This window comes from Gossypium hirsutum, chromosome A03, assembly GCF_007990345.1.
Source record: "Gossypium hirsutum isolate 1008001.06 chromosome A03, Gossypium_hirsutum_v2.1, whole genome shotgun sequence".
NCBI lineage: Eukaryota > Viridiplantae > Streptophyta > Magnoliopsida > Malvales > Malvaceae > Gossypium > Gossypium hirsutum.
The window spans coordinates 94866080-94879100 of NC_053426.1; the positions used below are offsets into that span (position 1 = coordinate 94866080).

The following is a 13021-nucleotide window of genomic DNA, read 5'->3' on the forward strand; positions in this document are numbered from 1 at the left end:
GGATGGTTTCTCCTTATATTTGGTGAATTCGATGCTCCTAATTCTTTAATTTCATGTTTTATATTTAGGTGAGCATAAGAGAGTAAAAAGAGCGAGAAACGGCCGAAAATAGAGAAAATGGACCCACATGTGAAATCAACACGACCTGGACTTCCTCACACGGGTAAGCCATACGGCCAAGTCCATTTGGCAGGATCGAAGCACGACTTACATGGGTAGACTACACGTCCGTGCCTATTTAACAACCTTGACCACGGGCTGGAGCAATCGCACACGGGCGTGTCCCTATCGAGCCCAAGTATAGTCCTATTCGGAAAAGGGCACTTTTGAGGGCTCTTAGGTATTGTAAAGCCTATTTAAACACCTACGGAGGCACGTAGAAAATAGACACAGAGTAGGGGGCAAGGAATTACTCAAGGGAAGTTGATTGATCCATCTCAGAAGCCGGATTCATCATCAAGACTGAAGATCTTCCTTCAATTTCCATTCAGGGGTTTTGGGTTTTCTTTATGTTTTGTATTCATTATTCTTTTGAGATGTTTTCTTTTATAATTATGAACTAAACCCCCTAAATACCTAAGGGGAATGAAACCTAAGACGGATCTTGTTATTATTATCTGAATTGTGTGATAAATATTTGACTTGTTCTTAATTATGTGTTCTTAATTATGAGTTCTTAATTCTTGTCTTAATATTTCAGGGTATTGATTCAAGTTAATGCGCTTATAAAAAGTCCCTGTCTATGAGTAAATTTGTCATAATTAAGCAGAGTTGATTGCACGCCTAGAGATAGGGTGATAAGATTTTGCCAGATTAGGGTGAAACCTAATAAGGGGATCCATAGATCGAGTTAATGCAACACTAGGAGGTTTATTAGAAAGAGATTTCAATTAATCAACCTAGGGTTAAACGTTATTAGTCTCGAGAGAGATAATAATATAACTTAGGGATTTCTACGGATCAAGTCAAATTAATAAATCGTCTGATTCAGAGTCAAATAACAAGTAAAGTCTAGGTGGATTTTGTCTACGATTAATTATAAATTTTTAAAACCTGTCACAAATATCACGTATCAAGTTTTTGGCACCTTTACGGGGGAACTAAGATATTAGGAACACTCGATTTTTATTACTTTAGCCATTTTACTTTATTTGCAAATTAAATTTTTATTTTCTTTTCTAATTTTCTTTTGTTCGCTCCTAGCAGGTTTTTATAGTGTATGACTAGAAGAAACCCATCGGGACCATTACTGTTTGATAGTAAGATCGATCACAGAGTTCACAGAAATCGAAGACAAATAAGGCGAAGCTTACGATACATAGAGGAAGAGCAAGAGAATGATATTTCAACCACAACTGAGGAGATGGCTGAAAACCAGGAAAATCCGCTACCTCCTGCCATTGCCGCTGATCCAGTAAATCAGAATCCTGCTCTGCATACTATGTATGATTATGCTAAACCTTCTTTAACAGGAACTGAATTGAGCATAGTTAGGCCTACTGTTGCTGCGAAAAATTTTGAACTGAAACCTAACACCATTCAAATGATCCAACAATTTGTTCAGTTTGATGGTTTGCAGGACGAGGACCCAAACGCTCATTGGGCGAATTTCTTAGAATTTTGCAACACTTTTAAAATCAATGGCGTTTTTTATGATGCCATTTGCCTTCGGTTATTCCCTTTTTCATTGAGGAACAAAGCTAAACAGTGATTGAACTCGTTATCACGAGGGAAAATCACTACTTGGGAACAAATGACCGAAAAATTTTTATTAAAATATTTTCCACCGGCTAAAACAACCAAATTACGTAATGATATCTCCTCTTTTGTGCAGATGGATTTAGAAACACTCTATGATGCATGGGAGAGATACAAGGACCTTTTTCGAAGGTGCCCTCACCATGGGTTACCACTCTAGCTACAGGTTCAAATGTTTCACAATGGCCTGAATCTTTCGACTAGACAGATGATTTACGCAGCTGCTGGTGGAACTATCAATAATAAGACACCTGAGGATGCTTATGAATTTATAGAAGAGATGTCACTGAATAATTATCAGTGGCAAGTCATGAGGACAAAGCCAACGAAAACAGTCGGCGTTTTTAACGTCGATTCGGTCACCATGCTCTCTAATCAGGTAGAACTTTTGAATAGAAAAATTAATGGTTTTCTTGGTTCTTCATAGGTTCACCCAGTAATACATTGCGAAGCAAGTGGAGGTGGATCAAGCAATTCAGAATACCCACCTTATAGCCAAAAAATAGAGAACGAGTAGTTAAATTACATGGGTAATAACAGTCAATCTCAAAATAATTCTTATAGTAACACTTACAATGCAGGTTGGAGGAACCACCTAAATTTTTCATGGGGAGGCCAAGGAAATAAGAGACCAGCACCACCTCCAGGCTTCCAACAACTACCCTACCAACAAAAGAAAAAGCCAAACCTTGAGGAGATGCTAACAAAATTCATCTCGGTATCAAAAACTCGTTTTTAGCATACCGAGACAGTACTTAAGAATCAACAAGTGTCGATCCAAGGGCTCAAAACTTAGATAAGACAGCTCGCCAAATTAATATCTGAACGACCATAAGGTAGCCTGCCGAGTAAAACTGAATCTAACCCAAGGGAATAGCTCAATGTAATTACCATTCAAGATGAGGAAGTGTTAGTTGCACCTGAACCAGAACCGAGGCAAGAAACTGTGGTAAGTAAAGGTAAAGGAGAGGTGGACCACAATGACCAAAAATAGGTAAGTAAAGAGTACAAACCACTTGTACCATACCCAAATGCGACAAGGAAAGACCGCTCAGACGAACAATTTCGTAAATTCCTTAAACTTTTAAAGAAATTACATATTAACTTACCGTTTATTGAAGCTCTTTCGCATATGCCGAACGCAGTCAAATTTTTAAAGGAGCTTTTAGCAAATAAGCGGAAGTTAGAATAGGCGTCACATGTGGAGTTAAATGCAGTTTGCTCAGCCATACTACAGAATAACCTGGCCAACAAATTGAAGGATCCAGGGAGTTTTATGATTCCTTGTTTAATTGGTAGCTTAGATGTTAATAATGCTTTGGCTGATTTAGGGGCTAGTATCAATGTCATGGCTTATAAAATGTTTAAACAACTAGGTCTTGGGAAACCCAAACAAACTAGGATGAGCATTCAATTGGCTGATAAAACTATCAGATTTCCTAGGGGTATTATTGAAGACGTACTCGTTAAAATTGAAAAATTTATATTCCCAGTTGATTTTGTTGTTCTAGACATAGAGAAGGATAGTAACATACCTTTAATTTTAGGAAGGCCCTTTTTAGCAATTGCCAAAACTATAATTGATGTTGGTACAGGTAAACTCACACTTCATGTGGGAGACGAAATAATCACCCTTCAAGCTCGTAATTCGAATAACACATCGAAAATTGAAGGTGATTGTATAAATCAAACTACTAAAACTAACCATGTGGTGCAACCAACTTTGCAGGAAACAGGTTCAGAGAACACACCTGAGCCATGTTCAAGTAACGATAAAGGACCTATTTATGAACAACGAAGGCTACAAATCGAGGAACTAGATGAATGGCAGACACATATACCAAGGACACACGAAAAACCAAAACCATGCCATGACGAGCTCAATATCTCACCAAATCAACTTAAGGTCGGAGACAAAGTACTAATGATGCAATAGACCCTCGTATTGCCACTTCTGAACCTAACGGGGCAATCCCTCTTACGGTACTCAGTGTTTTCCTATATGGTATAGTCGAGGTAATTCATCCCAAATTCTGCACTTTTAAGGAAAACAGTACTCGTCTTAAACCTTATTTTGATAAAATTGATAGCAGGGATGAGGAGTGTGAACTCCTCGTACCACTATAACCATGCAAAAGAAAGGTAAGTCAAGCTTGGACTATAAATAAGCGCTTCTCGGGAGGCAACTCGAGCACTAACAATGTTAACTTCTTTAAAAAAAATTTTTGACATTTAATCACTAACTGAGTTGTTGAAACATAGGTTTTCTAATCCAAATGGCCGGGCACACGGACGTGCCTTAGGCCTTGTTCACACCACGAGAGGAGACATGGCCTTGCGATATGGCCGTGTGAAAACAGGGTAAAATTTTTCCTTCACACGGGATGTGATAAGTTGCCATAGCCGTGCGACGTGGCCATGGGCGAGTCTGTCAAACCAATGTGGGCGTGCGACATGCCCGTGTCTATAAACCGTGGTTGAAACTGAGAATTTAGCACGAGCGTTCGACACGCCTGTGCCCATCAACTGTTCTCAAGACTGATAAAATACCACGGGCGTGGACATTCATACACGGGCGTGGGAGAAGCGAATGAAGCAGAACACGGCCTAATTGCTATTGGCTTCTAATTTTTATTTTTTTTCTAATTTTTTGTTTATTCAGTTCTGGCAGGTTTTTATAGTGCATAACTAGAAAAAACCGTCGGGACCATTACTTTTTGATAATGAGATCGATCACACAGCTCGCAAAAACTGAAGAGAAATAAGGCGAAGCCTAAGATACACAGAGAAAGGCAAGAGGACGACATTTACACCAAAACCGAGGAGATGGCTGAAAATCAGGAAAATCTACTACCTTTGTGATTGCCGCTAATCCAGTAAATCAGAATCTTACTCCACCCACTATGTATGATTATGCTAAATCTAATTTAACAAGAACTGAGTCAAGCATAGTTAGACCTGCTATTGCTGCAAATAATTTTCAACTGAATTCAAATGATACAACAGTTTGTTCAGTTTGATGGTTTGCAGGATGAGGATCCAAACAATCACTTGGCAAATTTTCTAGAGTTATGCGACACTTTTAAAATCAATGGCGTTTCTGATGATGCCATTCACCTTCAATTGTTTCCTTTTCATTAAGGAACAAAGCTAAACAGTGGTTGAACTCGTTAATAAAAAAAATACATACATACATATTAGTAATAACTTTTTATTTTTGAGCTTAACTAGTTAATTCCATATCACATGAAGAAAAGCTCAATTTTAGGATTTTCTAATTAGAAATGTAATTTATCAAGTTGTAGTATTTTTCTAGTTAGGTAATTTTTTCAATTCAATATCGATTCTAACCTTCTTTTTTAGCTTGTAACCATACCCCCTAACGAAAGCCACGTCACAACCCTCTAAAAACCTTTTGATTGATGTATCATCTCAATATCTAGTGGTGGAGATTTGATTTTCACGTAAGCCTATGGTAATAACTTTTCATATTGACTGTTGAGTGCTAAATTTCTTGTCCTTAAACACCTCGAGTGTTTTGAGTGAATCTTTAGTGAAGATGTGAAACTCTGTGATGTTTTGAATCAAAGGTGATTACTTAGATGAGGGGAGACACCTATGTTTTCGTGATAAAATGCTCAACTTGGAATGTTTGAAACTTTGATGTTCTTCGAGTTGAATTTTCAATGTATGATTACTTATGGATTATTTTGAGATACTACTGATGAGAATTATAAGTTGAGAAGAATTTATTTTCATTGTGAGTTGAGGATTTTGCTTGAGGACAAGCAAACGCTTAAGTGTGGGGATATGTGATAAATCGTAATTTATACATATTTTATCCCATGCTTAGAATATTTTTGGATGAATTATCCTTTGATTTGGTGAATTCGATGCTCCTATTCATGTTTTATACTTATGTGAGCATAGGAGAGTAAAAAGAGCGCGAAACGGGCCAAAAACAGAGAAACTGGGTCAACGTGGGAAATCAACACGGCCTGGACTTCCTCACATGGGTAGTTCACACGCCCGTGTCCATGCAATAGACTCGAACACGGTTTGAAGCAATCGAACACGGGCGTGTCCCTGTCGAGCCCAAATCTAGTCCTATTCAGAAAAGGCCATCCTTGAGGGTTTTAAAGCATTCTAAAGCCTATATAAACACCCTAGAAGGTACCTGAAAGAGACACAGGGAGTAGGAGGCAAGGAATTACTCGATGAAAGCCAATTGATACATCTCAGAAGCCGGATTCACCTTCAATACTAAAGATCTCCCTTCAATTCTCTTCAAGAGTTCTTGGGTTTTCTTTATGTTTTGTTATCATTATTCTTTTGAGATGTTTTCTTTCATAAATATGAACTAAACCCCCTAAATACCTAAGGGGAATGAAACCTAAGACGGATCTTGTTATTATTATCTGAATTGTATGATAAATATTTAACTTGTTCTTAATTCTTGCTTTAATATTCCAGGATATTGATTCAAGTATTGATGTGCTTATTCAGAGGAGAAAAATTCCCTGTCTGAAAGTAGATCTAACATAATTAAGCGGAGTTGATTGCATGCCTAGAGATAGGGTGACATAATTTTGCCGGATTAGGGTGAAACCTAATAAGGGAATCCATAGATCGAGTTAATGCAACACTAGTGGTTTTAATGAGAAAGGGATTTCAATTAATCAACCTAGGGTTAGATGTTGTTAGTCTCGATAGAGATAATAACATAACTTAGGGATTTTTACGGATCAAGTCAAGTGAATAAATCATCTGATTCAGAGTCAATAAAAAGTGAAGTCTAGGTGGACTTTTCCCTTAGGTATTGTCCAAATCATTTAGTTTTCCCAAAATTTATTTCCCTAATTTACTTTCTGTGCATTCTTAGTTTAGTAATTAGTTTAGATAAAGCAAACCCCTTTATATTTAGGCTAGATAATAAAAAGAAATTTAATACTAGTACTTTTAGTTCCTTTGGGTTCGACATCCCGGTCTTGCCATAAGCTATACTACTGTTCGATAAGGTGTACTTGTCTTTGTCGTAATAATAGTTAGTTTTCAAGAACGGACATTCATAAATTATAAAACTTATCACGATTCACATCACATCAAAAATAAAGTAACTGATGAATAGATCCTTTTTGCCGTTTTTGTAACCGAGGTAAGTTCGTATGTTAAATAAGCGTTACTTTAAATGTGTTTTAAATGCTTTAATTTATGCACGAATTGTGTAATCAACCTTACAGACACATTTGACAACGTTTTCACAAGCGAAAAATCTCAATTAAACCTTGGGAATAGATTAGGATATAAGTGACATGTCAATAGGGTTTTATGTTATGTGATCTAGATGATGGTCCTGTATGTCCTACTAGTGGCAGAGTATACCCGCATATGTTGCGGTTACTTGACAGCTTGTGTGAGTAGCACTAAGTCTTGATTGACAGCTTGTGTGAGTAGGCTCGTTAATGGCTCGAAAGTGAGCATATATGTGATATGAGATAGAGGTAGCAATGACTACATATGTGGCACCTTGTGTGCAAGATTTCCCTATTATCCAACATTATTATTCCGAGTGGTTCATTGGTTATGATAAGGATGAGAATATGTATGAAATTATTTTGAGATGGTACTGGTATGTACTTAAAGCTTATGATTATTAATTCGTGAAATGACAATTTTAATGTAACTTTGTTATGGAGGTGATTTTGATCATGAGATTATGGAAAATTATATTGCCTTATGTTATATTACTTGCATGTTAATGTATGGTAAGTTTGCTTATTTCTTTCATACGAGCTTACAAAGCTATATAGCTTACTCTATTTTTTTTCCATGTTTTATAACGTCACCAAGCTAACTCGGATTGGAGATCATCAGAGTTTGCATCACACTATCAAACTGTTATTTTGGGTACCGATGATTTTAAACATTTTGAGAATATGGCATATATAGGGACTTGGTCATTTTGTTATATGTGTTATTATGATTTGGCCAAATGTATTGGCTTGTAATTGTCAAAGGCATTATGTGGCATTTGGCCATGTAACTTGGCTCATTTTGGTTGAATTGGTTGTAAGCTTATATATATATGCATGCATGTGCAATCATCTCTAGTGTGATGTGGTTTATAAATGCTTGGTAAATGGTTGAATGTGGCTTAATGGTTTTGTTGCTAAATGGTTAAGATTGACTCATTGGTATGCTAGAAAAACTAAGCAAAATTATGCATGTTATTGGTAGCCATATTGGAACTTGTAGAATGCAAGTTTGGTATGATTTCGCTTGGCAAAATAAGATGTTGTAAATATTTAAGTGTGGATGATGAAATGATATGTTATAACCTTGATTATATATATATCTGCATGCATGTGCAACTATCTCTTATGTTATGTGGTTTATAAATGCTTGATAAATGGTTGAATGTGGCTTAATGAGTTTAGTGTGATTTGGTTTGGTAGAATATGATGTTGAAAACATGTTGAGTGCGGATAATGAAATTACATGAATTTGCCTAGTTTTGTGGATGTATTAGTTGTCCAACTGTGCTATGAATTATGCCTTGAACTTGTGCCTTGAACTTGTGCTTGTGTAGGTGTAAACAAAGGTGACAAATGGCTTGGTAAATAGTCTTTATTTTGTCCATATAGGTAGACACATAGGCGTGTGTGACACATGGTCTGCCCCATGGGTGTGTGTTTGGGTCATGTGTCCCATGCACATTAATTTTGAGAAACTGAATGCTCAGAATTGAGCACATAGGTAGAGACACGGGCATGTGTCTCAGCCGTGTAAGGGACACGGCCTTAAGCATGGGCGTGTGTCCTGATTGTGTGAAGTCTGCACCTATTTTATGAAAAATTTAATTAACCACACGACCTAGCACACAGGCGTGTGACTTGGCTGTGTGACCTCAATTTGCTCATGCTTTACAAAGTAGAGAGTTACACGAGTTAGGGACACGAGCGTGTGTGACCACATGGCCTACCCACAAGTGCGTGTGACCCCTGTTTATAGCAAAAATTTACTAAGTTTTGTAAAAATTTCTCGAGTTGTCGGTTTAGTCCAAAAACCACTTCCAAAGCATGTTTTGGGCCCCGTAGGCTCGTATTAGGGACTTTGTGTTTGAATGAAATTGTTTTAATTTGGTCAGAAATTTATGACTCAAAATTGTATGTTTGCTTGTGATGTGAGTCTGGTAATGCCTCATATCCTGGTCCGACGTTGAATACAAATAAGGTGTGTTACAACAATAATTTTCAATGGAGTATACAGATGGCACTGTATGAAGCATTGTATGGTCGCAAGTGCCGAACTCCACTATACTAGACTGAGCTTAGTGAAAAAAAAATTCAGGGGTTCATTTGGTCAGAGAAACTGACAAGAAAGTGAAAGTAATTTGTGATTGCTTTCAGATCGATAGAAATCGTATGCGGATTTGAAACGGAAGGATATTGAATTTTAGGTTGGTGATAAAGTGTTTTTGAAAGTGTCTCCGTGGAACAAAATTCTTAGATTTGGTCTCAAACGCAATTTGAGTCTGCGTTTATTGGGTGTATGAGGTTATTGAAAGAATAGGGCTAGTGGCATATCGACTAGCTTTGCTGTCAGAGCTAGAAGTAGGTGTCCCCCTTTAGTAAGGCATAAGTCCGATAAGGTGCCTTTAATTGCAACTATCCCTACTCCATCAGCCTTTACTCTTCCAAAGGACCCATAAAGCCCAGAGGAATCTACTCATTGCACTGGCTCTTTCATGCTTTCTTCAGATCCTTCTCGGTTTTAGAGTCCTATAGAAGCGACTCTTGTGATCCTTCCAACAGTACCTTCTCTTCAAATTCCTAACACTACCCCTGTTGGGTCAAGTAGCATTTTCCCATCCCTCAACTAAAGGAGGCTTTCTCTTCTTGTCTTGCCTTTATTTCAAACGAGGATCTTTTCACAGTCATGGAACAGGTCTTAGAGATTTCATCTACTGACCAAAGTCTTTGCGTGGGTCTTTCATAAGTGCCAGCCGATGGTACATGAATAAACTATCCGACTTAAAAAAAGCGGTGAAAGTTGGCCAACACTCATTAGCTGAACTATGCTAGAAACATTAAGAGACAAATATCTTTGTCTAAAAACTGGACACATAACTTTGAACCATGAGAGGGAAACACAAAGAGGTTGAAGCTGAAATTAAACGACTCAAGGAGAAAGTCATTTCCTTGATGAATGAGAAGCTTGCCTCTTAGGGGATGCTCAAGGCATGAGATGAGAGTCACCAGGAAGCTTTAGAAAGTCAATGTCATTTTCACGATGATGTCTTCAAGAAGTACGAAGAAGACACACAGAGCAATCTTATTGAGGACTTACCCAAATGGATGACAAACCTAATCCTGAATGTCCAAGTGGTTACTGGTCCCTTCAACCTAAGCAATGTAAACTTCAAGTGTTTAAAGAATGTTTCTATAGACTCACTCAACTTCTATGTTTACAATCCTAAGGGCGGGTGTGGGAGGTCCTCTAGAAAAAGTGGAAGAAATATGTTGTCCTTACTATCCCTCCTACACCCAGAATTGACAAAGAGGAAGAGGTTTTAACAGGCGAGGAACAGGGTCCTGAAGGTTATTCTCAACTAGAGGGAGCTTAGATTGAGCCTGTTAATCAACCTGTTGAAGGAGGAAACTAAAATGTTCTCTCATCTAGCTTTGTACTTTTCTTTACATTACTCCCTTTTTGTATTTCAACATTTATCAATAGAGTGATCTTTACCTTTCTATGATCTTTTTTTCATTTCTTTACATTCTTTACTTTACGCATAAACAAAACTATCTAAGCATACCAAAGAGACTCTGCTAAGCTAAGCACGTTATGCATATAGGGCTTCTTCATCTTTCATCGTCTACGAATCGACTAAAACTAAGCTCTGATACCCTAAACTTGATCCGATTTTTCAGATCCTGATCTAGGGTGTTACGCTCTTTTATTATTTTTAATTAAACTTGTTCATACAAAATTTTCAAACTTATACATCCTATTAGGTAATCTGCCCATCCAACAAATCATTTGAGTGTACAATGTATACTTGTAACACCCCTAACCTGTATCGCCAAAATAGGGTTACGAGGCATTCCTGGACCAAACACAACTTTCGAATGATTACATAAACTCTTAGGTCATTACGAATGCATACATAATAATTTATAAAACATATAGTAAAATTTTACAAAACATTAACATTTAACAAACATCTCATTTCATACTCGAACTGTAACGCCCCGTACCCGAGACCGTTGCCGGAGTCGAACACGAGGTGTTATCGGGCTTAATTCATTTACTTACACAGTTCATTTTAAAATTTCCAGACAAGCTGGCTAACTGATCACAGTCACTTTAAAAATCATATCTCGAGTTCCAAAACTCGAAAACCGATTCCGTAAATTTTTCCTGAAACTAGACTCATATATCCATCTACAAATTTGTTTCTAGAATTTTTGGTCAGGCCAATTAGTACAGTTTATTAGTTAAAGTCTCCCCTATTTCAGGGTTTGACTACTCTGACCTTCATGCATTACGACTTAGATATCACCCTGTACAGAGCCTCAATACTTATGAAGTTTGTTTCTAATGAAACTAGACTCAAAAATGAATCTGTATATATAAAGCATGACTTCTAGTTATCTCTGGTTAATTTATGGTGAATTTCCAAAATAAGAACAGGGCATCCAGAAAACGCTCTGCCCTATTTCACGAAAACTCAAACATCTCATACAATACGGCTCATATGTTCGTTCCGTTTCTTTCATATGAAAGTAGACTCATCAGGCTTCGATTACATAATTTATTCACTATTTAATTTCATTCCTAATATTTTTAGTGATTTTTCAAATTCACATCACTGCTGCGGTCAGCATATATTTAAGGTAAATTTTACCTATTTCATAATTTTCCATGAATCAATTAGTAAATTGACATACATTATTTTCAAGTATAATCACGATTAGCCATGACGTACGTAGTACCAATAGGACCATGACCGGCCATTCCAATGGCTAATCATTACCAAGCGTTTCCACACCACTTAATAACCATGTCATAAGACCATATATACAAAATGACCATAATGTTATACTCAAAATATACAAGCCATTTTCGCATGGCTATACGAATATACATTACCAAAAGATACTTAATTAACAACAAGGGTCAGCCCTATACATGCCATTATCAAGTTCGACTGAAGAGTACCAAAAAGTGGCTTAGATAGTGTGGATGACTTCGACTTTGACACTTCCGAGTCCGATAGCTGACGAGCAAAATCTATAACACAAGGAAACAAGGTAACGGAGTAAGCAAAATGATGCTTAGTAAGTCTTAAGTAATTTTAAACCGGTAAAATTTGACATATAAGTCAACATTCAAAATATTAAGTTCGAATCAGCTGTATACCTTTTTGCCTGAAATTACGTATATATATACACTAACATACAAAGAGATCACAACCTGAACCTCGATCATAAACATGAATTATAGAAATAATTTAATCGTATACCTTCATATAAATAAAGACATCGTCCGAAGTAGTTATTTTCATATTCATAGATGCGATATTCATCCATACGTATCACTATACATACATATGCACATTCAATTCCTTATATATGAAACTTCAATCCAAAAGTAGGTTCGCTTAAATATACGAAATGCGTACCTGTTTTTCATACTGTATAGTATATTCAATTCATAACCTTACTCGAATTATCGACATTAAGTCTGCTAGGTTAGAACCCGAATCCAGTCACTAGCATAAAGCCCTCAAGACTTTAAATTTAGATATATGTCCAGCACGTAGCCTGCGGACCTAAAGTCCGGATATAATTCTCGCATATAGCCTGCAGACATGAAGTTTGGATATAATTCTCGCATATAGCCTGTGGACATGAAGTCCGGATATAATTCTCGCATATATATATTCACATGGTAACACATTTCTCATAGCCTATCACATTGGTAATTTAATTGCTCCATTCGTATATAAGGGCAAAATATACACCATCATTTTCATTTCGTTTTGAAGATCATACAAACAAATCACATCTACCTTTCATCAATCCAATTTAACCCGAATTAACCATTCAACTAAATGTCGTATAATTAAATTATTTACCACACATCTTAGATCAAATAGGACTAAAAGATAATGTTCATCTAGCATATACATATCAAGGCATCGTAAATCTTATACTAAAGGCGATCACTCAAAACTTACCTTATATCCTTCTGAACA

At 36.8% G+C, this 13021-nt stretch overlaps 1 non-coding gene across 1 annotated transcript; it reads right to left on the minus strand.

Moving 5' to 3' along the window:
* Nucleotides 1–1801: 1801 nt before the first annotated feature.
* LOC121226637 (small nucleolar RNA R71) lies at nt 1802–1908 on the minus strand. Its single transcript, XR_005924385.1, has one exon. It is a non-coding gene; the product is annotated as a small nucleolar RNA R71 (small nucleolar RNA).
* Between the last annotated feature and the right edge of the window lie 11113 nt (nt 1909–13021).